Below are 21779 nucleotides of genomic sequence, written 5' to 3'. Positions count from 1 at the left end.
ATTTAGCCATTACGACGCACACACACACACACACACAAGGAGACGCAAAAGTCGCATAGCCCCTCAAGCCGCCCGAAACATTCAATCAGCGACAACCACATGACACAAAGCCATTACAGTATGGACGAACTGTCGAAGGAAAACACTCAAATAGTTACACTTCTATGGTGTGACGCCTGGAAATCAAGCAACAACGTCCATGAATTAGGATATGGTGCATGTAAACATTGAATGTCACATGTGTAATTGGCAGACCTACTTAAAACATCGGAGTACTTTACTATTTCAAATACAACAGGGACGTCCCTTCTTCTATCTCCCTCGCTCTTCTGCAGTAGCATGTTCACCATGATAAATATTCGGAAATGATTTAAAATGCTGCAATTTGTAGAAAAATCGCACCGAACATCAGTCATCATTGCCAAAGCCATCATTAACACAATGCATAATGTTTACAACTTCAATTATTTAAATGTGTGACACATTTATCGACAAAAATTCCAGCGAAGAAACGATCGCGTAATTAAGATTTAAATAGCTCGATGCTGACATACTTCTACAAAATAAGATAAATTAAACCGTGTCCGACTGCATAACTACAACAGATCACTGATAATTGACATGTCGTGAACATCAATCTATCGATACTCATTGAAGAAAGTTGCTGTAATAATCTAAATCTTTTTTTTTTTTAAACATGCACACATCAGAACGTGCAGCTACATTATGAGATCTGACAAAAAAACGAGCAGTTACCCACCAAAAAGTTTCCAGCGCCGCATTTGTCAATTTCTCATGGAACCCCGGTAACATTCCATCACCGACTATTCGCAAACATACGGTGGGAGAGACTCCACGCCACCTTTCACTGTCTTTCTTCCCTCGATCTGTTGTTTGATTTAAAAAAATAATAATCTAAAATATTCTATAATGTGTCTATATTCGGGGCCTGACCGTGTCTCTGTCTCGCTCTCAGGCTGCAGCGAGTTATGGGGCGCGAGCATTGTGGGAATGTGACGTCAGGCCACTTTCACCAACTTTTTTTCTACTCGGGACATGCAGTTTACTGTCGTGCTAGACTGACGTTTTCACAGTACTGGTTATGGCAATATATAACTGATTCGACTGCAGTCTACCCTCTCAGTATACACAACTAACGGAGATATTTAAACTTTAGACAGATTTAATATAACAATAAATAAGAAGGGTAAACAAAGTAAGATAAATAAACATTTATATTACAATTTCACATATACAATCATTATAGTCTATTTTTATTTATTTTTTATTTTATTTCACCTTTATTTAACCAGGTAGGCTAGTTGAGAACAAGTTCTCATTTGCAACTGCGACCTGGCCAAGATAAAGCATAGCAGTGTGAACAGACAACAGAGTTACACACATGGAGTAAACAATTAGCAAGTCAATAACACAGTAGAAAAAAATGGGCAATCTATATACAATGTGTGCAAAAGGCATGAGGAGGTAGGCGAATAATACAATTTTGCAGATTAACACTGGAGTGATAAATGATCAGATGGGCATGTACAGGTAGAGATATTGGTGATATTGGTGTGCAAAAGAGCAGAAAAGTAAATAAATAAAAACAGTATAAAAACAGTATGGGAATGAGGCAGGTGAAAAAGGGTGAGCTATTTACCTATAGACTATGTACAGCTGCAGCGATCGGTTAGCTGCTCGGATAGCTGATGTTTGAAGTTGGTGAGGGAGATAAAAGTCTCCAACTTCAGCGATTTTTGCAATTCGTTCCAGTCACAGGCAGCAGAGTACTGGAACGAAAGGCGGCCAAATGAGGTGTTGGCTTTAGGGATGATCAGTGAGATACACCTGCTGGAGCGCGTGCTACGGATGGGTGTTGCCATCGTGACCAGTGAACTGAGATAAGGCGGAGCTTTACCTAGCATGGACTTGTAAATGACCTGGAGCCAGTGGGTCTGGCGACGAATATGTAGTGAGGGCCAGCCGACTAGAGCATACAAGTCGCAGTGGTGGGTGGTATAAGGTGCTTTAGTAACAAAACGGATGGCACTGTGATAGACTGCATCCAGTTTGCTGAGTAGAGTGTTGGAAGCCATTTTGTAGATGACATCGCCGAAGTCGAGGATCGGTAGGATAGTCAGTTTTACTAGGGTAAGCTTGGCAGCGTGAGTGAAGGAGGCTTTGTTGCGGAATAGAAAGCCGACTCTGGATTTGATTTTGATTGGAGATGTTTGATGTGAGTCTGGAAGGAGAGTTTGCAGTCTAGCCAGACACCTAGGTACTTATAGATGTCCACATATTCAAGGTTGGAACCATCCAGGGTGGTGATGCTAGTCGGGCATGCGGGTGCAGGCAGCGATCGGTTGAAAAGCATGCATTTGGTTTTACTCGCGTTTAAGAGCAGTTGGAGGCCACGGAAGGAGTGCTGTATGGCATTGAAGCTCGTTTGGAGGTTTGATAGCACAGTGTCCAATGACGGGCCGAAAGTATATAGAATGGTGTCGTCTGCGTAGAGGTGGATCAGGGAATCGCCCGCAGCAAGAGCAACATCATTGATATATACAGAGAAAAGAGTCGGCCCGAGAATTGAACCCTGTGGCCCCCATAGAGACTGCCAGAGGACCGGACAGCATGCCCTCTGATTTGACACACTGAACTCTGTCTGCAAAGTAATTGGTGAACCAGGCAAGGCAGTCATCCGAAAAACCGAGGCTGTTGAGTCTGCCGATAAGAATTTGGTGATTGACAGAGTCGAAAGCCTTGGCGAGGTCGATGAAGACGGCTGCACAGTACTGTCTTTTATCGATGGCGGTTATGATATCATTTAGTACCTTGAGTGTGGCTGAGGTGCACCCGTGACCGGCTCGGAAACCAGATTGCACAGCGGAGAAGGTACGGTGGGATTCGAGATGGTCAGTGACCTGTTTGTTGACTTGGCTTTCGAAGACCTTAGATAGGCAGGGCAGGATGGATATAGGTCTATAGCAGTTTGGGTCCAGGGTGTCTCCTCCTTTGAAGAGGGGATGACTGCGGCAGCTTTCCAATCCTTGGGGATCTCAGACGATATGAAAGAGAGGTTGAACAGGCTGGTGATAGGGGTTGCGACAATGGCGGCAGATAGTTTCAGAAATAGCGGGTCCAGATTGTCAAGCCCAGCTGATTTGTACGGGTCCAGGTTTTGCAGCTCTTTCAGAACATCTGCTATCTGGATTTGGGTAAAGGAGAACCTGGAGAGGCTTGGGTGAGGAACTACGGGGGGCGGAGCTGTTGGCCGAGGTTGGAGTAGCCAGGCGGAAGGCATGGCCAGCCGTTGAGAAGTGCTTATTGAAGTTTTCGATAATCATGGATTTATCGGTGGAGACCGTGTTTCCTAGCCTCAGTATATTTCTGATCAACAGATCTATATATTTGAAGAATATGAATGTTATTTTCGATATACATTTTATTATATCCTATTGATTTGGGATTGTTTGTTGCTGAAAATGATAATCGAGGCATATTTATTGAATAAAATGTTTATTTATGTCAAAACGGCAATCTCATGTATTTGTACCACATTGCTTAATCAACACTTTTACATTGATTATATTGAGAGGTAACTTTATAGGCCTATAGATTGCCCATGTTCAACTGATAACTTGTGCTTTTCCAAGTAATCCCACTCATTACTTTATTCATATTGGTTTGTTTATTCGTTTATGTTTGAGTTTTATAATACTGAACGAATATTTTCGAAATATATATAGAGTTTGTGTAATTATTCATAATTCATGTCATTTTATAGGTAACTCTTCGACATATAATTGTCATGTGGCCAATAGATGTTTTAAATGGTAATGTAAGCTTACTAAAAAAGTTGAAAACTATGGAATTGCCTATTATTAATTAACTGCACACCATAAAACATTCTACTAAAATGAGTAGCTAAATTATGAAAGATGTTTCTACATATGAACACATCTATTACTCTCCATTTTAGGGGGACTTAAATTCAACTGTTACAAAATATCACCACACAGAGGTCCTGATTGTACAACAAATTCAGCTCTTCGCACAAACGCCACCAGATCTGGAATGCGGAGCGTGGGTCCCACGTCCGAATGCGATGCTCTGGTGGTCCCATTTCACCTTGTGTTTTTTTGGGCGAAAGAATTACTTCCAGGGCGTATCAAACCGTTTCCTCGTCACCCCCAACCCCCTCCACATCCCTTCCATACGCTTCCAAACCGCGGATGGAAGTGTTTGTGTATGAGAAAGAGTAGGGGGTGGGGAGCAAGAGTCTTAAATAAGCCTTTCGGCGTGTTCAATGGAGTGGGGCGGGGGGGACACGTTTTTGTTGGTATCATACTAAGGAAATACCTCCGAACCATATTAGCCGGCCTGTTGCAACATTGCTCACTGATATGGATAGTAAGATAATATATTGGAATGTTTTGTAACAAAGACAAATGGAAAGTATCATGAAAACTATTAATCATTTGGACTGATAAAAACATCAGGTAGGCCAGTTGGACATGGAATAGTATGGGGTTATTTTGAGAAATAGGCTTATTGTTGAAGATTAGTGTTGATAGGTCTCATAATTGTTATTCACATTTTTGAAGTAAATATTGTTTACTTATTTCCTACTCGTACCCAGTAATCGCCTATTCGGAATCATCTTTCAACAAGTAGAAAGTCAATAGTGTCACACAATCTGCATACCTTCTCATGTCTTTATAGAATTTACGTTTTACCGAGGTGAATATTTTGAAGGACGACTAAATTAAGAAATAAGATCTGTGGCTGGATATCTCGTTCTCCAGGGAATGTAGTGTTTACAGTACTATTATTATTTATATGTTCACGTGACCTGAAATATTGGGATTTTTAACCCAGAAAAGTTTGGATCCAGCTTCAACTGTTTGGATACAATTTGTAGTTAAATGTTTTCAGGAAAATGGAAACATGGGATGTACCTCAAACTATTTATGATTCCCTGTCATTCAGTGAATTTATTCAACTGCAATATCATAAGGGCATGATTACTTTGATTAGCATAAAATCAACGTTTCGGTTATTTATTGAGTTTTTCTTCATTTAAGAGGTTCCCCATGATCATTTTGGATTTTATTTGATAATCAGACACGTATAGGTCATTAATGATTATTATAAAATGTTTAAAATGGGGTTAACCAACTTCAACATGATGGATTAGTTTAAAGTGAGATTATATTATGGATTAGTTTAAAGTGGGATTATATTATGGATTAGTTTAAAGTGGGATTATATTATGGATTAGTTTAAAGTGGGATTATATGATGGATTAGTTTAAAGTGGGATTATATTATGGATTAGTTTAAAGTGAGATTATATTATGGATTAGTTTAAAGTGAGATTATATTATGGATTAGTTTAAAGTGGGATTATATTATGGATTAGTTTAAAGTGAGATTATATTATGGATTAGTTTAAAGTGGGATTATATTATGGATTAGTTTAAAGTGAGATTATATTATGGATTAGTTTAAAGTGAGATTATATTATGGATTAGTTTAAAGTGGGATTATATTATGGATTAGTTTAAAGTGGGATTATATTATGGATTAGTTTAAAGTGAGATTATATTATGGATTAGTTTAAAGTGGGATTATATTATGGATTAGTTTAAAGTGGGATTATATTATGGATTAGTTTAAAGTGGGATTATATTATGGATTCGTTTAAAGTGAGATTATAGTGTGGATGAAGAAATTCACAACCTACCATTAGCCATTTAAACCTTAAAAAGGTAATGGAATGGTATATGAAATCACATCAAGACAGATTTTTTTTTATTACAAAACAATTCTAATTAAAACAAATAAACGTCTCGTAAACAAATAAATGATAGGAGGTTGAAACCCGCAACTGTTCGGAAAACATGGAAGTTTCCTCCATTCCACAAATCGTTTTATCCTAAACATTTGTTTCAGGAACATAGACATATATGAATATAGATATTAATATCTCTGTAAAGGGCTTCAAAATGTCATACATTCTGATAGCTGTAGTTGGAAAAAGGACAATACAAATCTAACCCCTCAGCACAATTTTTTGATTTTGATCAACTGTGAGACTGACATGTTCTGGCGATGGGTGATGAGTGAGGACAGGGAAAGTGTCACTCACAACACCCTCTCATTTTGTCCTTGAAGGGGGAACCCTTTGAAAAAAAAGTTCCTTTAACAGGTTCTATGTGGAACCAAAAGGGGTTTTATTTGGAACCCAAAAGGATTCTATCTGGATGTGAAAAGGGTTCTATCTGGACATGAAAAGGGTTCTATCAGGAACTGAAAAGGGTTCTGTCTGGACATGAAAAGGGTTCTATCTGGAGCTGAAGAGGGTTCTAATCTGGACATGAAAAGGGTTCTGTCTGGACATGAAAAGGGTTCTATCTGGACATGAAAAGGGTTCTATCTGGAACTGAAAAGGGTTCTGTCTGGACATGAAAAGGGTTCTATCTGGGGCTGAAGAGGGTTCTAATCTGGACATGAATAGGGTTCTAATCTGGACATGAAAAGGGTTCTATCTGGAGTTGAAGAGGGTTCTAATCTGGACATGAAAAGGGTTCTATCTGGACATGAAAAGGGTTCTGTCTGGACATGAAAAGGGTTCTATCTGGACATGAAAAGGGTTCTATCTGGAGCTGAAGAGGGTTCTATCTGGACATGAAAAGGGTTCTAATCTGGAGCTTTTTTTCAGGGGTTTTCCTACAGGGACAAATGTTGTCACATTGCACTCTTTTCTTTCTAAGAGTGTAGACAGAAACAAGTAGTTTATGTCTGTGTATCACTGGAGGTTGGTGGCACACCTTAATTGGGGAGGACGGGCTGGTGGTAATGGCTGGAGCAGAGTGAGTGGAATGGTATGAAATACGACAAACTTATGGTTCCCATGTGTTTGATGCCATTCCATTTGCTCCTTTCCATCCATTATTATGAGCCGTCCTCCCCTCAACAGCCTCCTGTGGTCTGCATCAAACATCTGCTACTGCTGCTGTTGTGTTATATAAAGATCCCCACATCACTTAGTGAAAATGTTTGTGCTACTTTCCCCTTCAAAAATCTAAAGACCGAATAGAAAGTGTAGCCTACAAGAATACACGAGAGAGTGTGGGTAAGGAGGAAGAGGGAAACGATTTCCCAGCAGAATGGTCTACTTTCATTAGCCAACTGTTTATTTATTTGGATTACTGTGTGGTTGGGCCACATTCAGGTTGATTGCAGTTGGGGCCTGTCATTTAGAGTTGTAGATTGATTTTAAAGTACCCTATGGAACGCCACATAGTGCCTGGCATGGTAGCTAGCTCCTCTTCCTCCCTCCTTTCTCCATTCCAAAACTGCTCATACAAACCACCATGAACAACAAGAGTAGAGTGAGTTTCAAAGCCAGGCAGACACTCCCCAGTTTAAATCGAATCAAATCAAATCAAATGTATTTGTATAGCCCTTTGTACATCAGCTGATATCTCAAAGTGCTGTACAGAAACCCAGCCTAAAACCCCAAACAGCAAGCAATGCAGGTGTAGAAGCACGGTGGCTAGGAAAAACTCCCTAGAAAGGCCAAGTCTCAACCCAGTTTAAGCCCAGTCTCAACCCAGTTTCAGTCCAGTCTCAGCCCAGTTTAAGCCCAGTCTCAACCCAGTCTCAGCCCAGTTTAAGCCCAGTCTCAACCCAGTCTCAGCCCAGTTTAAGCCCAGTCTCAACCCAGTCTCAGCCCAGTTTAAACCCAGTCTCAATCCAGTCTCAGCCCAGTTTAAGCCCAGTCTCAATCCAGTTTAAACCCAGTTTAAGACCAGTCTCATACCAGTCTCAGGCCAGTTTAAGCCCAGTCTCAGCCCAGTTTAAGCCCAGTCTCAATCCAGTCTCAGCCCAGTTTAAGCCCAGTCTCAATCCAGTCTCTGCCCAGTTTCAGCCCAGTTTAAGCCCAGTCTCAACCCAGTCTCAGCCCAGTTTAAGCCCAGTCTCAGCCCAGTTTAAGACCAGTTTATGCCCAGTCTCAACCCAGTCTCAGCCCAGTCTCAGCCCAGTTTAAGCCCAGTCTCAACCCAGTCTCAGTCCAGTTTCAACCTATACCACAATTAAAACTCTGATTCAAGTTGGGGGATGGGATGCCGGCAGTTTAGGCTTTCAAATGCAATGATGACACGAAAGAAGAAAGGGACTTGCCTAAATAAACTCAGAGTTGTGGGGCATCGAGAACCTCTGTGTCTGTTTATGGATAAGAAGCCATGCAGTGTTCTAATTCCAAACTGGTTCTATTTTAATTTTACCTCTTCCTCACCTTCTACTTTGAGTTCCTTCTACCCACTCCCCCTGCCAACTCAGATTAAAAAGCCAGAAAACCAGGCATCATTGAATCAGAACCACCTTTTTTTCACCAAGCCCATTTACACATGCCCAGAATTTGCCACAGTGAGAAGGTGCTGCCAACAATAGACAACACAAACAGAATACAGACAGTCCACATATACACCATACAGAGTATAGGCTGATTACAGAGAGGATATACAATTTACAGAGGAGCTATAGCTATATAAGCAGAGGGAGGGATGCTGCCGTGGTGAATATATACAATGGATACACCTCTCCAACCCTGTTCTGAGAGCTACCCTCCTGTAGGTTCTGTCTCCAACCCTGTTCCTGAGAGCTACCCTCCTGTAGGTTCTGTCTCCAACCCTGTTCCTGAGAGCTACCCTCCTGTAGGTTCTGTCTCCAACCCTGTTCATGAGAGCTACCCTCCTGTAGGTTCTGTCTCCAACCCTGTTCCTGAGAGTTACCCTCCTGTAGGTTCTCTCTCTGTAGGTTCTCTCTCTCTTCAAATGCAGTTGTAACTAACCAGATGAATCTTTTCAACCAGCTAGTTATTAGAATCAGGTGCGCTAGATTGGGATCGGAGTGAAAATCTACAGGAAGGTAGCTCTCCAGGAACAGGGTTGGAGAGCACTGGCATCAACAGTGTTTTGTGGAGGTGTACATCACAGAAGGTTGGTGGCACTTTAATTGACGAGAACGGACTCATGGCAATGACTGGAGCAGAATCAGTGGAATGGGATCTCTAAAATATGGGGTGTCCAGAGTGGGCAAGGTGTCCAGAGTGGGCAGGGTGTCCAGAGTGGGCTGGGTGTCCAGAGTGGGCTGGGTCGTCCAGAGTGGGCTGGGTGTCCAGAGTGGGCTGGGTGTCCAGAGTGGGCAGAGTGGGCTGGGTGTCCAGAGTGGGCAGGGTGTCTAGAGTGGGCTGGGTGTCCAGAGTGGGCTGGGTGTCCAGAGTGGGCAGGGTGTCTAGAGTGGGCAGGGTGTCCAGAGTGGGCAGGGTGTCTAGAGTGGGCAGAGTGTCCAGAGTGGGCAGGGTGTCTAGAGTGGGTAGAGTGTCCAGAGTGGGCAGGGTGTCTAGAGTGGGCAGAGTGTCCAGAGTGGGCAGGGTGTCTAGAGTGGGCAGAGTGTCCAGAGTGGGCAGGGTGTCCAGAGTGGGCAGGGTATCCAGAGTGGGCTGGGTGTCCAGAGTGGGCAGGGTGTCCAGAGTGGGCAGGGTGTCCAGAGTGGGCTGGGTGTCCAGAGTGGGCTGGGTGTCCAGAGTGGGCAGGGTGTCCAGAGTGGGCTGGGTGTCCATAGTGGGCAGGGTGTCCAGAGTGGGCAGGGTATCCAGAGTGGGCTGGGTGTCCAGAGTGGGCTGGGTGTCCAGCGTGGGCAGGGTGTCCATAGTGGGCAGGGTGTCCAGAGTGGGCAGAGTGTCCAGAGTGGGCTGGGTGTCCAGAGTGGGCAGGGTGTCCAGAGTGGGCAGGGTGTCCAGAGTGGGCTGGGTGTCCAGAGTGGGCAGAGTGGGCTGGGTGTCCAGAGTGGGCAGGGGTTGGCGATGATCTTACCTGCTTCCTTGTCCTGGAGGTGTGCAGGTCCTTGATGGAGGGCAGGTTACAGACGATAAACTACAACTGGACGATTTGTTCACATCTGGAGAGTATTTCCTCACCACTAGGACACTCAGAAATCCCTTCTTCCAGGCACAGATTATAGAGTTTGTATGTGTTTGGTTTAAAACAGATGGCTGGTTAATGCTACCAGAGGCTGGCGATAAACAACGCAGATGCAAAACCACCCAACAGAGCCATCACAGCCTGCCAGCGCCAGAGATGTTGGGAGGGATACTGTGAGAGGGGAAGTGTTTGGATGCTCCGATCATCAGCTAATTGCCCTGGTTTTTCTATCCCACAGTTTGAGTAACTGTGTTCCCATCCCTGCTTATGCTAGTCGGGATGGGAGAAATGTATTTCCTCAGCTCATATTAGTATGTTTGATTTCTATGTCTTGGTAAGACATTTCACTTGATCGTCTTGGAGAGAGATGTGGTTGTAGAATTCTAGTGCTTGATAATCATGTTTATGATCATGTACAGGAAGATAATGTACACTGAATCATGCACAGTAAGATAATGTACACTGTGTCATGTACAGTAAGATAATGTACACGACGTCATGTACAGGAAGATAATGTACACAACGGCATGCACAGTAAGATAATGTACACCGTGTCATGTACAGTAAGATAATGTACACAACGCCATGTACAGGAAGATAATATACACAACGGCATGTACAGGAAGATAATGTAAACTGTGTAATGTACAGTAAGATAATGTACACGACTGCATGTACATGAAGATAATGTACACAACACCATGTACAGTAAGATAATGTACACAGTGTCATGTACAATTAGATAATGTTCACGACGCCATGTACAGGAAGATAATGTACACTGTGCCATGTACAGTAAGATAATGTACACTGCACCATGTACAGTAAGATATTGTACACTGTGTCATGTACAGGAGGATAATGTACACGACGTCATGTACAGTAAGATAATGTACACTGTGCCATGTACAGTAAGATAATGTACACTGTGTCATGTACAGTAAGATAATGTTCACGACGTCATGTACAGGAGGATAATGTACACGACGTCATGTACAGTAAGATAATGTACACTGTGTCATGTACAGTAAGATAATGTACACTGCACCATGTACAGTAAGATCATGTACACTGTGTCATGTACAGGAGGATAATGTACACGACATCATGTACAGTAAGATAATGTACACTGTGTCATGTACAGTAAGATAATGTACACTGCACCATGTACAGTAAGATAATGTACACGGTGTTATGTACAGTAAGATAATGTACACGGTGTCATGTACAGGAGGATAATGTACACGACATCATGTACAGTAAGATAATGTACACTGTGCCATGTACAGTAAGATAATGTACACTGTGCCATGTACAGTAAGATATTGTACACTGTGTCATGTACAGGAGGTTAATGTACACGACGTCATGTACAGTAAGATAATGTACACTGCACCATGTACAGTAAGTATTAAGACATAGTGTTACACTTTTAGAGTGATATTGATGCAGTTTCTTTTCCCCTTCAACCTTCTCTCCCATCCCTCCACCAATCAACACATTAGTATCAGCTTCGTGTTTAGACAATGGTTTTCCATTGGCAGAATGACAGCATGTTGGCTGTGATTGTATAGGGAACAAGTCAGGCCCACAAATCACTTTAATTCAAGTCTTAACAATATACAACATACACACAACTTAGGTTAAAAAGCTATAAATACCAGCAGTGGAACGCCAGCAACTTTGCTTTTTTTTTGCTCCTTTGAGTGACACTACCCAATACAACAGAGACACATAAACATTGCAAGTCGCTAAAGGGAAGACCCGTTTGAAATGATAACAGCCCAGCTACAGGTCTCTCCACAGCACCTCTTGGTCACACTCAGGAGAGGTGGCGAAATAACCTACTCAGTCACTTTTAGGAGTGACTGTTAAAAAAACAGGTTTTGATGGACCTAGCAGTGGACAAGCAGATAGAGGAGAGGGACAACCTGGTCAACTGTCTGTGGGACACCTGTCTGTGGGACACCTGTCTGTGGGACACCTGTCTGTGGGACACCTGTCTGTGTTCTACAGGGACACTGTCTCAAATAGCACCTTATACCCTTTATAGTGTCTGTAGGGATCTGGTCAAAAGTAGTGGGATCTGGTCAAAAGTAGTGGGATCTGGTAAAGAGTAGTGGGATCTGGTAAAAAGTAATGGGATCTGGTCAAAAGTAGTGGGATCTGGTAAAAAGTAATGGGATCTGGTCAAAAGTAGTGGGATCTGGTCAAAAGTAGTGGGATCTGGTCAAAAGTAGTGGGATCTGGTAAAGAGTAGTGGGATCTGGTCAAAAGTAGTGCGATCTGGTCAAAAGTAGTGGGATCTGGTAAAGAGTAGTGGGATCTGGTCAAAAGTAGTGGGATCTGGTCAAAAGTAGTGGGATCTGGTCAAAAGTAGTGGGATCTGGTAAAAAAAAGTAGTGGGATCTGGTAAAAAGTAGTGGGATCTGGTAAAAAAAGTAGTGGGATCTGGTCAAAAGTAGTGGGATCTGGTAAAAAGTAGTGGGATCTGGTCAAAAGTAGTGCGCTGGATATAGAATAGGGTGTCATTTGGAACACTACATAGGGAATAGGGTGTCATTTGGAACACTACATAGAGAACAGGGTGTCATTTGGGACCTGTCTCAGACAGTATGGACCTGTTTTACCCAACGGTTGATGGAAACGGTCTCTTCTGGCATTTCATGTACATTTTATTTCCTGGTTAAACGATATACATTTATAATCCTATTTTTCTAACCACTTGACCAATTTAGTTTTCTCACAGACAGTGTGTGAAAGTAATGCCATTTTACCATTAGAGTACTATATTAAAGATGATGGCAGCCATCAACCAGTCGGTCATGTTCTGTGGAGACTTCCTGAAGTTTGTGTTGCTACTGTCGAGCGTCATCAACGTTTTGTGCGTTCTCAGCACATTTTAAAAAAGCAAACGTATTAAGACTGAGATGCAGTCCTCTCTTGATACGTGTGACTATACAGCTTTAATTTCCTAACCCAAGACGGCGTGTCCTGAATGGCTCCCTATGATCCCTATGCACTGCACTACTTTGGACCGGGACCCATAGGGCTATGGTCAAGCGTAGTGCGCTATATGAGGGAATAGGGTGCGATGTGGGAGACGCCCCCATATGTTGTTTTACAGCACATGTATTCATGACTCTGTCTGCTTGTCTGATGTTTTCTATGTGAGCTTGCTGTTTCCTATACTTTTCAATAGGTGCTATTAGAAACACAGCCTTTCTGCTATTGTAAATGAATGCAAATGCCCCAAATAGGAGAGCTTCAATGGAAATGTACAAATTCTGATTTAATTTTCTAATCCCGTGGATGTTTTTTTGATACTCAAGGATGTTCCATGTATTGTGTGCTGCCATCATATGGTCTCTTCATTTAAACTCAGGATACACATGTTCATAACTGACCTTGTTTATTTATATATAAAACATAGGATTATTCCGTTTTTTATTTTTTAAACAGGTTTTGAGACATTGTTTTGATGATAGATTGAATGAATGTTACACACTATGGAAGTGTAGCACGTTAAATGACAGCACCGAATGAAGATTTAATAACATAGTGGTAGTATGGTGACAAGTTATAGTTAGTCGCAATAAAAACAGAATCCTGCCTAGATACCCGTTTATTTGTTGAGTTGGGCTGGTATTAACATAGGTAGGGAGGTGTCGTGAGAGAGGTTAGCAGTGACGGAGTACTTTTGATGAGGTGTGGTATCAGCAATAGACAGTCTACACCAGCAGTCTGCAGTAGGTTGATAAGGCAGAAGGGTGGACCCAGTATTGCCTGTCAAACCAGAAATACATCATAACCTTGTCATGTTGCCAGAGGGGATACCAGCCCTGACAGTCTGTAGAGAACAACACTGAAATAACATTCTCTTAAATACCTTTGATTTCCTCTGTTTCCGTGTCCCTCAATCTCTTTCCATGCTAGCAATGTAGTTTGTCGTTTGTTGAGCACAAGTATAGCTTTAACATTTATTCAGTCTACATGTGGTCCTTTCTGGTCCTCTGACAGTGTACCTCACAGGCACTAGTAAAGGTGCAGCTGGTCAAGAAAAGAGCAGAATGTCTTTCTCTTGACTGCATCGATTCTTGTTTTTGTGAGAAATATTGATGCATTGAAATGTCCAAATTGTCTGTATAATCAACGTACACATAGCTCTGACAGACATACTTTACCCCACCAGACATGCCACCAGGGGTCTCTTCACAATCCCAGTATTATACAGAGCCATGATCACACGGCACTCCCTTCCATCTCAAATAATGCAAGCAGTCAAATTTGCTTTAAAAAATAAATAAATAAAACAACACCTCCCAACACAACCCCTCTCCCCTATCTGACCTAAATAACTCATAGGTATGTGTGTAAGTACCAATGTACAGTGGGTAGGTGTGTAGAATCATTAACGGTTCTACACACCATTAACGGTCCTTCTGTAGCTCAGTTGGTAGAGCATGGCGCTTGTAACGCCAGGGTAGTGGGTTCAATTCCCGGGACCACCCATACGTAGAATGTATGCACACATGACTGTAAGTCGCTTTGGATAAAAGCGTCCGCTAAATGGCATATATAATATATTATTATATTATATTACTGTTCTTGTTTTAAATGTAGGTAGTTCTGTCCTTGAGCTGTCCTTGTTTTAAATGTAGGTAGTTCTGTCCTTGAGCTGTCCTTGTTTTAAATGTAGGTAGTTCTGTCCTTGAGCTGTCCTTGTTTTAAATGTAGGTAGTTCTGTCCTTGAGCTGTCCTTGTTTTAAATGTAGGTAGTACCGTCCTTGAGCTGTCCTTGTTTTAAATGTAGGTAGTTCTGTCCTTGAACTGTTCTTGTTTTAAATGTAGGTAGTTCTGTCCTTGAGCTGTCCTTGTTTTAAATGTAGGTAGTTCTGTCCTTGAGCTGTCCTTGTTTTAAATGTAGGTAGTTCTGTCCTTGAGCTGTCCTTGTTTTAAATGTAGGTAGTTCTGTCCTTGAGCTGTCCTTGTTTTAAATGCAGGTAGTTCTGTCCTTGAGCTGTCCTTGTTTTAAATGTAGGTAGTTCTGTCCTTGAGCTGTCCTTGTTTTAAATGTAGGTAGTTCTGTCCTTGAGCTGTTCTTGTTTTAAATGTAGGTAGTTCTGTCCTTGAACTGTCCTTGTTTTAAATGTAGGTAGTTCTGTCCTTGAGCTGTTCTTGTTTTAAATGTAGGCAGTTCAGTCCTTGAGCTGTCCTTGTTTTAAATGTAGGTAGTTCTGTCCTTGAGCTGTCCTTGTTTTAAATGTAGGTAGTTCTGTCCTTGAGCTGTCCTTGTTTTAAATGTAGGTAGTACCGTCCTTGAGCTGTCCTTGTTTTAAATGTAGGTAGTTCTGTCCTTGAGCTGTTCTTGTTTTAAATGTAGGTAGTTCAGTCCTTGAGCTGTCCTTGTTTTAAATGTAGGTAGTTCTGTCCTTGAGCTGTCCTTGTTTTAAATGTCGGTAGTTCTGTCCTTGAGCTGTCCTTGTTTTAAATGTCGGTAGTTCTGTCCTTGAGCTGTCCTTGTTTTAAATGTAGGTAGTTCTGTCCTTGAGCTGTCCTTGTTTTAAATGTAGGTAGTTCTGTCCTTGAACCGTCCTTGTTTTAAATGTAGGTAGTTCAGTCCTTGTTTTAAATGTAGGTAGTTCTGTCCTTGAGCTGTCCTTGTTTTAAATGTAGGTAGTTCTGTCCTTGAACTGTCCTTGTTTTAAATGTAGGTAATTCTGTCCTTGAACTTTTCTTGTTTTAAATGTAGGTAGTTCTGTCCTTGTTTTAAATGTAGGTAGTTCTGTCCTTGAACTGCCCTTGTTTTAAATGTAGGTAGTTCTGTCCTTGTTTTAAATGTAGGTAGTTCTGTCCTTGAACTGTCCTTGTTTTAAATGTAGGTAGTTCTGTCCTTGAACAGTGAGGCTGAAGGAGAGAAAGAGAGAAACAGTGAGGCTGAAGGCTGAAGGAGAGAAACAGTGAGACTGAAGGCTGAAGGAGAGAAACAGTGAGGCTGAAAGAGAGATACAGTGAGGCTGAAAGAGAGAAACAGTGAGGCTGAAGGCTGAAAGAGAGAAACAGTGAGGCTGAAGGATGAAAGAGAGAAACAGTGGGGCTGAAGGCTGAAAGAGAGAAACAGTGAGGCTGAAGGAGAGAAACAGTGAGGCTGAAGGAGAGAAACAGTGAGGCTGAAGGCTGAAAGAGAGAAACAGTGGGGCTGAAGGCTGAAAGAGAGAAACAGTGAGGCTGAAGGAGAGAAACATTGAGGTTGAAGGAGAGAAACAGTGAGGCTGAAGGAGAGAAACAGTGAGGCTGCAGGAAGGAAACAGTGAGGCTGAAGGCTGAAGGAGAGAAACAGCGAGGCTGAAGGCTGAAAGAGAGAAACCGTGAGACTGAAAGAGAGATACAGTGAGGTTGAAGGAGAAAAACAGTGAGGCTGAAGGAGAGAAAGAGAGATACAGTGAGGCTGAAGGAGAGAAACAGTGAGGCTGAAGGAGAGAAAGAGAGATACAGTGAGGCTGAAGGAGAGAAACAGTGAGGCTGAAGGAGAGAAAGAGAGATACAGTGAGGCTGAAGGAGAGAAACAGTGAGGCTGAAAGAGAGAAACAGTGAGGCTGAAGGAGAGAAAGAGAGATACAGTGAGGCTGAAGGAGAGAAACAGTGAGGCTGAAGGAGAGAAAGAGAGATACAGTGAGGCTGAAGGAGAGAAACAGTGAGGCTGAAGGAGAGAAAGAGAGATACAGTGAGGCTGAAGGAGAGAAAGAGAGATACAGTGAGGCTGAAGGAGAGAAAGAGACAGGGAAATAGAGATAAATATAAAAACATTCATCTGTGGAACACTCATACACACTCTTAGAAAAAAGGGTTCCAAAAGGCTTCTTTGGCTGTCCCCATAGAAGAACCCTTCTTGGTTCCAGGTAGAACCCTTATTGGTTCCATGTAGAACTCTTTTGGGTTCCATGTAGAACCCACTGTGGAAAGGGTTCTCAACGTAACTCCGAAAAGTTCTACATGGAAGGGTAAAGGGTTCTACTTTGGAACCAAAAATAGGTTTTCCAAGGGTTCTCATATAAGGACAGCTAAATAACCCTGTTAGGTTCTAGAAAGCACCTTTATTTTGAAGTTCACCTACTATATTGCACAGTTAGTTTTTGTTTCCACCCTCCGTTTGTTAATCTATTTCCGTTATCCACCTGGAGGAAGTCTCAGGCTGGTGAGATGTGGCTCTCTGCTTCGTTATCATCGCTGTCATCTCTGCTTCGTTATCATCGCTGTCATCTCTGCTTCGTTATCATCGCTGTCATCTCTGCTTCGTTATCATCGCTGTCATCTCTGCTTCGTTATCATCGCTGTCATCTCTGCTTCGTTATCATCGCTGTCATCTCTGCTTCGTTATCATCGCTGTCATCTCTGACAATGAAAAACAGTGAATGGGGGTGGAGCAGAGCCAGACAGGAAAAGAGGGAAAGAGAGGCCTGAGCAGAGACAGAAGAAAACACATGAAATAAAGACTGAGAAAACACCTTAAATTACATTGACTGAATTTGAACCTGTGAGCGGTGGGGTTTTCCTCTCAGGCAATGGGATGAACAGCCAATCCATCAAGTTCCATAACCTGCTAGTAACTGACCAGAGCTCATTACAGCACATACTTCACGAGGTATTCTGCACAGTCACATGCATGTCATGGACCTCTATGAATGAACTACATTCAGAGTAAGAAAGGTTCACACACACATAGAACAGGGGTAGTATTTTGAGGAATGTCTGTACTTGCGTGTGTGTGTGTGTGTGTGTGTGTGTGTGTGTGTGTGTGTGTGTGTGTGTGTGTGTGTGTGTGTGTGTGTGTGTGTGTGTGTGTGTGTGTGTGTGTGTGTGTGTGTGTGTGTGTGTGTGTGTGTGTGTGTGTGCATGAGTACGTGGTTATGGGAGGAGGGGAATGGGAGAGTTACCCTATGAAGATATCAACCGCTCATGATGGGTCTGTCAACCTACAATTAGCATTCTAAAGTTCAAGCCACCTCAGGAACCTGCCCAATCGACCTTTCTGCTGTCTAAATTAAAATTGTTATAAGACATGATAAAATGATCTATCAATTAATTAAGACAAATTGGGTTGAGGCCAAACCAAGTGTTTATATGGGTTGAGGCCACACCCATACCCAGTGTTTATATGGGTTGAGGCCACACCCAAACCCAGTGTTTATATGGGTTGAGGCCACACCCAAACCCAGTGTTTATATGGGTTGAGGCCACACCCAAACCAAGTGTTTATATGGGTTGAGGCCAAACCCAGTGTTTATATGGGTTGAGGCCACACCCAAACCCAGTGTTTATATGGGTTGAGGGCACACCCAAACCCAGTGTTTATATGGGTTGAGGCCACACCCAAACCCAGTGTTTATATGGGTTGAGGCCACACCCAAACCCAAACCCAGTGTTTATATGGGTTGAGGCCACACCCAAACCCAGTGTTTAAATGGGCTGAGGTCAAACCAAGTGTTTATATGGGTTGAGGCCACACCTATATGGGTTCAAGCCACACCCAAACCAAGTGTTTATATGGGTTAAGGCCACACCTATATGGGTTCAAGCCACACCCAAACAAAGTGTTTATATGGGTTGAGGCCACACCTATATGGGTTCAAGCCACACCCAAAGAAAGTGTTTATATGGGTTAAGGCCACACCTATATGGGTTGAGGCCACACCCAAACAAAGTGTTTCTATGGGTTGAGGCCACACCCAAACCAAGTGTTTATATGGGGTGAGGCTACACCCAAACAAAGTGTTTCTATGGGTTGAGGCCACACCCAAACCAAGTGTTTATATGGGTTGAGGCCACACCCAAACCCAGTGTTTATATGGGCTGAGGTCAAACCAAGTGTTTATATGGGTTGAGGCCACACCCAAACCAAGTGTTTATATGGGTTGAGGCCACACCTATATGGGTTGAGGCCACACCCAAACCAAGTGTTTATATGGGTTGAGGCCAAACCAAGTGTTTATATGGGTTGAGGCCAAACCAAGTGTTTATATGGGTTGAGGCCACACCCAAACCCAGTGTTTATATGGGTTGAGGCCACACCCAAACCCAGTGTTTATATGGGCTGAGGTCAAACCAAGTGTTTATATGGGTTGAGGCCAAACCCAGTGTTTATATGGGTTGAGGCCACACCCAAACCAAGTGTTTATATGGGTTGAGGCCACACCCAAACCCAGTGTTTATATGGGCTGAGGTCAAACCAAGTGTTTATATGGGTTGAGGCCACACCCAAACCAAGTATTTATATGGGTTGAGGCCAAACCAAGTGTTTATATGGGTTGAGGCCACACCCAAACCCAGTGTTTATATGGGTTGAGGCCACACCCAAACCCAGTGTTTATATGGGCTGAGGTCAAACCAAGTGTTTATATGGGCCGAGGTCAAACCAAGTGTTTATATGGGTTGAGGCCACACCCAAACCAAGTGTTTATATGGGTTGAGGCCACACCTATATGGGTTGAGGCCACACCCAAACCAAGTGTTTATATGGGTTGAGGCCAAACCAAGTGTTTATATGGGTTGAGGCCAAACCAAGTGTTTATATGGGTTGAGGCCACACCCAAACCCAGTGTTTATATGGGTTGAGGCCACACCCAAACCCAGTGTTTATATGGGCTGAGGTCAAACCAAGTGTTTATATGGGTTGAGGCCAAACCCAGTGTTTATATGGGTTGAGGCCACACCCAAACCAAGTGTTTATATGGGTTGAGGCCACACCCAAACCCAGTGTTTATATGGGCTGAGGTCAAACCAAGTGTTTATATGGGTTGAGGCCACACCCAAACCAAGTATTTATATGGGTTGAGGCCAAACCAAGTGTTTATATGGGTTGAGGCCAAACCAAGTGTTTATATGGGTTGAGGCCACACCCAAACCCAGTGTTTATATGGGTTGAGGCCACACCCAAACCCAGTGTTTATATGGGCTGAGGTCAAACCAAGTGTTTATATGGGTTGAGGCCAAACCCAGTGTTTATATGGGTTGAGGCCACACCCAAACCCAGTGTTTATATGGGTTGAGGGCACACCCAAACCCAGTGTTTATATGGGTTGAGGGCACACCCAAACCCAGTGTTTATATGGGTTGAGGCCACACCCAAACCCAGTGTTTCTATGGGTTGAGACCACACCCAAACCCAGTGTTTATATGGGTTGAGGCCACACCCAAACCAAGTGTTTATATGGGTTGAGGCCAAACCAAGTGTTTATATGGGGTGAGGCCACACCTATATGGGTTCAAGCCACACCCAAACCAAGTGTTTATATGGGTTGAGGCCACACCCAAACCAAGTGTTTATATGGGTTGAGGCCACACCCAAACCAAGTGTTTATATGGGTTGAGGCCACACCAAGTGTTTATATGGGGTGAGGCCAAACCAAGTGTTTATATGGGGTGAGGCCACACCTATATGGGTTCAAGCCACACCCAAACCAAGTGTTTATATGGGTTGAGGCCACACCCAAACCAAGTGTTTATATGGGTTGAGGCCACACCCAAACCAAGTGTTTATATGGGTTAAGGCCACACCTATATGGGTTCAAGCCACACCCAAACCAAGTGTTTATATGGGTTGAGGCCACACCCAAACCAAGTGTTTATATGGGTTGAGGCCACACCCAAACCAAGTGTTTATATGGGTTGAGGCCACACCTATATGGGTTGAGGCCACACCCAAACCAAGTGTTTATATGGGTTGAGGCCACGCCCAAACCAAGTGTTTTTTTGGGTTGAGGCCACACCCAAACAAAGTGTTTTTTGGGTTGAGGCATGTTGCACACAGATTTTGCTTTTATTGAAGAGTTTAATCACAGAACTCTGGGTTCAATCTTAGTACTTGTTTCTTCTGGGTCTTTATCAGTGAAAATAACATTGACTCCATTTTGATTGACTCCATTCCAGTTCAAGGCACTATGGTCAGGAAGCCAGTTACTCATGGTCCTCTCTGTCACGGCTGAAGATTTCATGAGGACCCTGTTGTTAATTAATGAAGAAACACAATCAAATACTAGTACATCTATGATGATGAACTCACTTGCGGTTTGGTTTAAAAGCATGATGTTGTTGTTTTCCCCCCCCCAAACTAAACTACAAGATGTGTGTGAGCAATATGCGTGGGTTTTGTGGGATTTGATTTGTGGGATTTGATTTGTGGGATTTGATTTGTGGGATTTGTATAGGCATATTGGATGACTATTTGAATCTGTTCACACTCTTTCATTTAACTTTTCATCAGAATACTCTGATTTAAAAAGAAAAAAGTACAATACTTCTGTCATCAGCTTCTGTGTGTCGTTTACACATCGCAGTTTTGTGATATAGTCTATTCCCAAAAGTTTTTGTATAAAAGCAGTTCATGCTAGACAAATGAGTCAATTCTGTGACTACTAAAAATAGAGAACCACACATTTCTTTGGCTAATAAATTCACATTTCATGAAGACTGATTGCCTCACATATGAATCTGAAATTAAAAGAACAGATCATATATTATTTTCTCTCTCTCTCTCTCTCTCTCTCTCTCTCTCTCTCTCTCTCTCTCTCTCTCTCTCTCTCTCTCTCTCTCTCTCTCTCTCTCTCCCAACTCCCTCACTTCTCACTTTCCTCAAACACATGTCTAAAGATTCAATGAAATAGATTTATGTCTAAATATTCCATAAATTTTCCAAGATCATATGAAGTTCCAATTCCAAATTCATTGGAGGTTTCAGAGTGATGTAGCAGACCCGCGTATACAAGCGGAAGCAGCACCTCGGGGGTTAAAC

General features: G+C 42.7%; 1 protein-coding gene across 2 annotated transcripts in view; it reads right to left on the bottom strand.

Moving 5' to 3' along the window:
• LOC118376470 (zinc finger protein PLAGL2-like) overlaps positions 1-1000 on the bottom strand; it is a 65562-nt gene extending 64562 nt beyond the window's left edge. For both annotated transcript variants that reach the window (XM_052484749.1, XM_052484748.1), the window contains exon 1: positions 761-1000. The gene's annotated coding sequence lies outside the window, so the exon portion shown is untranslated. The remainder of the gene's footprint in view (positions 1-760) is intronic.
• Positions 1001-21779: the final 20779 nt, after the last annotated feature.

Source organism: Oncorhynchus keta, chromosome 28 (genome assembly GCF_023373465.1).
Source record: "Oncorhynchus keta strain PuntledgeMale-10-30-2019 chromosome 28, Oket_V2, whole genome shotgun sequence".
Classification (NCBI taxonomy): Eukaryota; Metazoa; Chordata; class Actinopteri; order Salmoniformes; family Salmonidae; genus Oncorhynchus; species Oncorhynchus keta.
The sequence above is the reverse complement of the archived record's forward strand: the minus strand, read 5'-3'. Positions and strand labels throughout refer to the sequence as shown.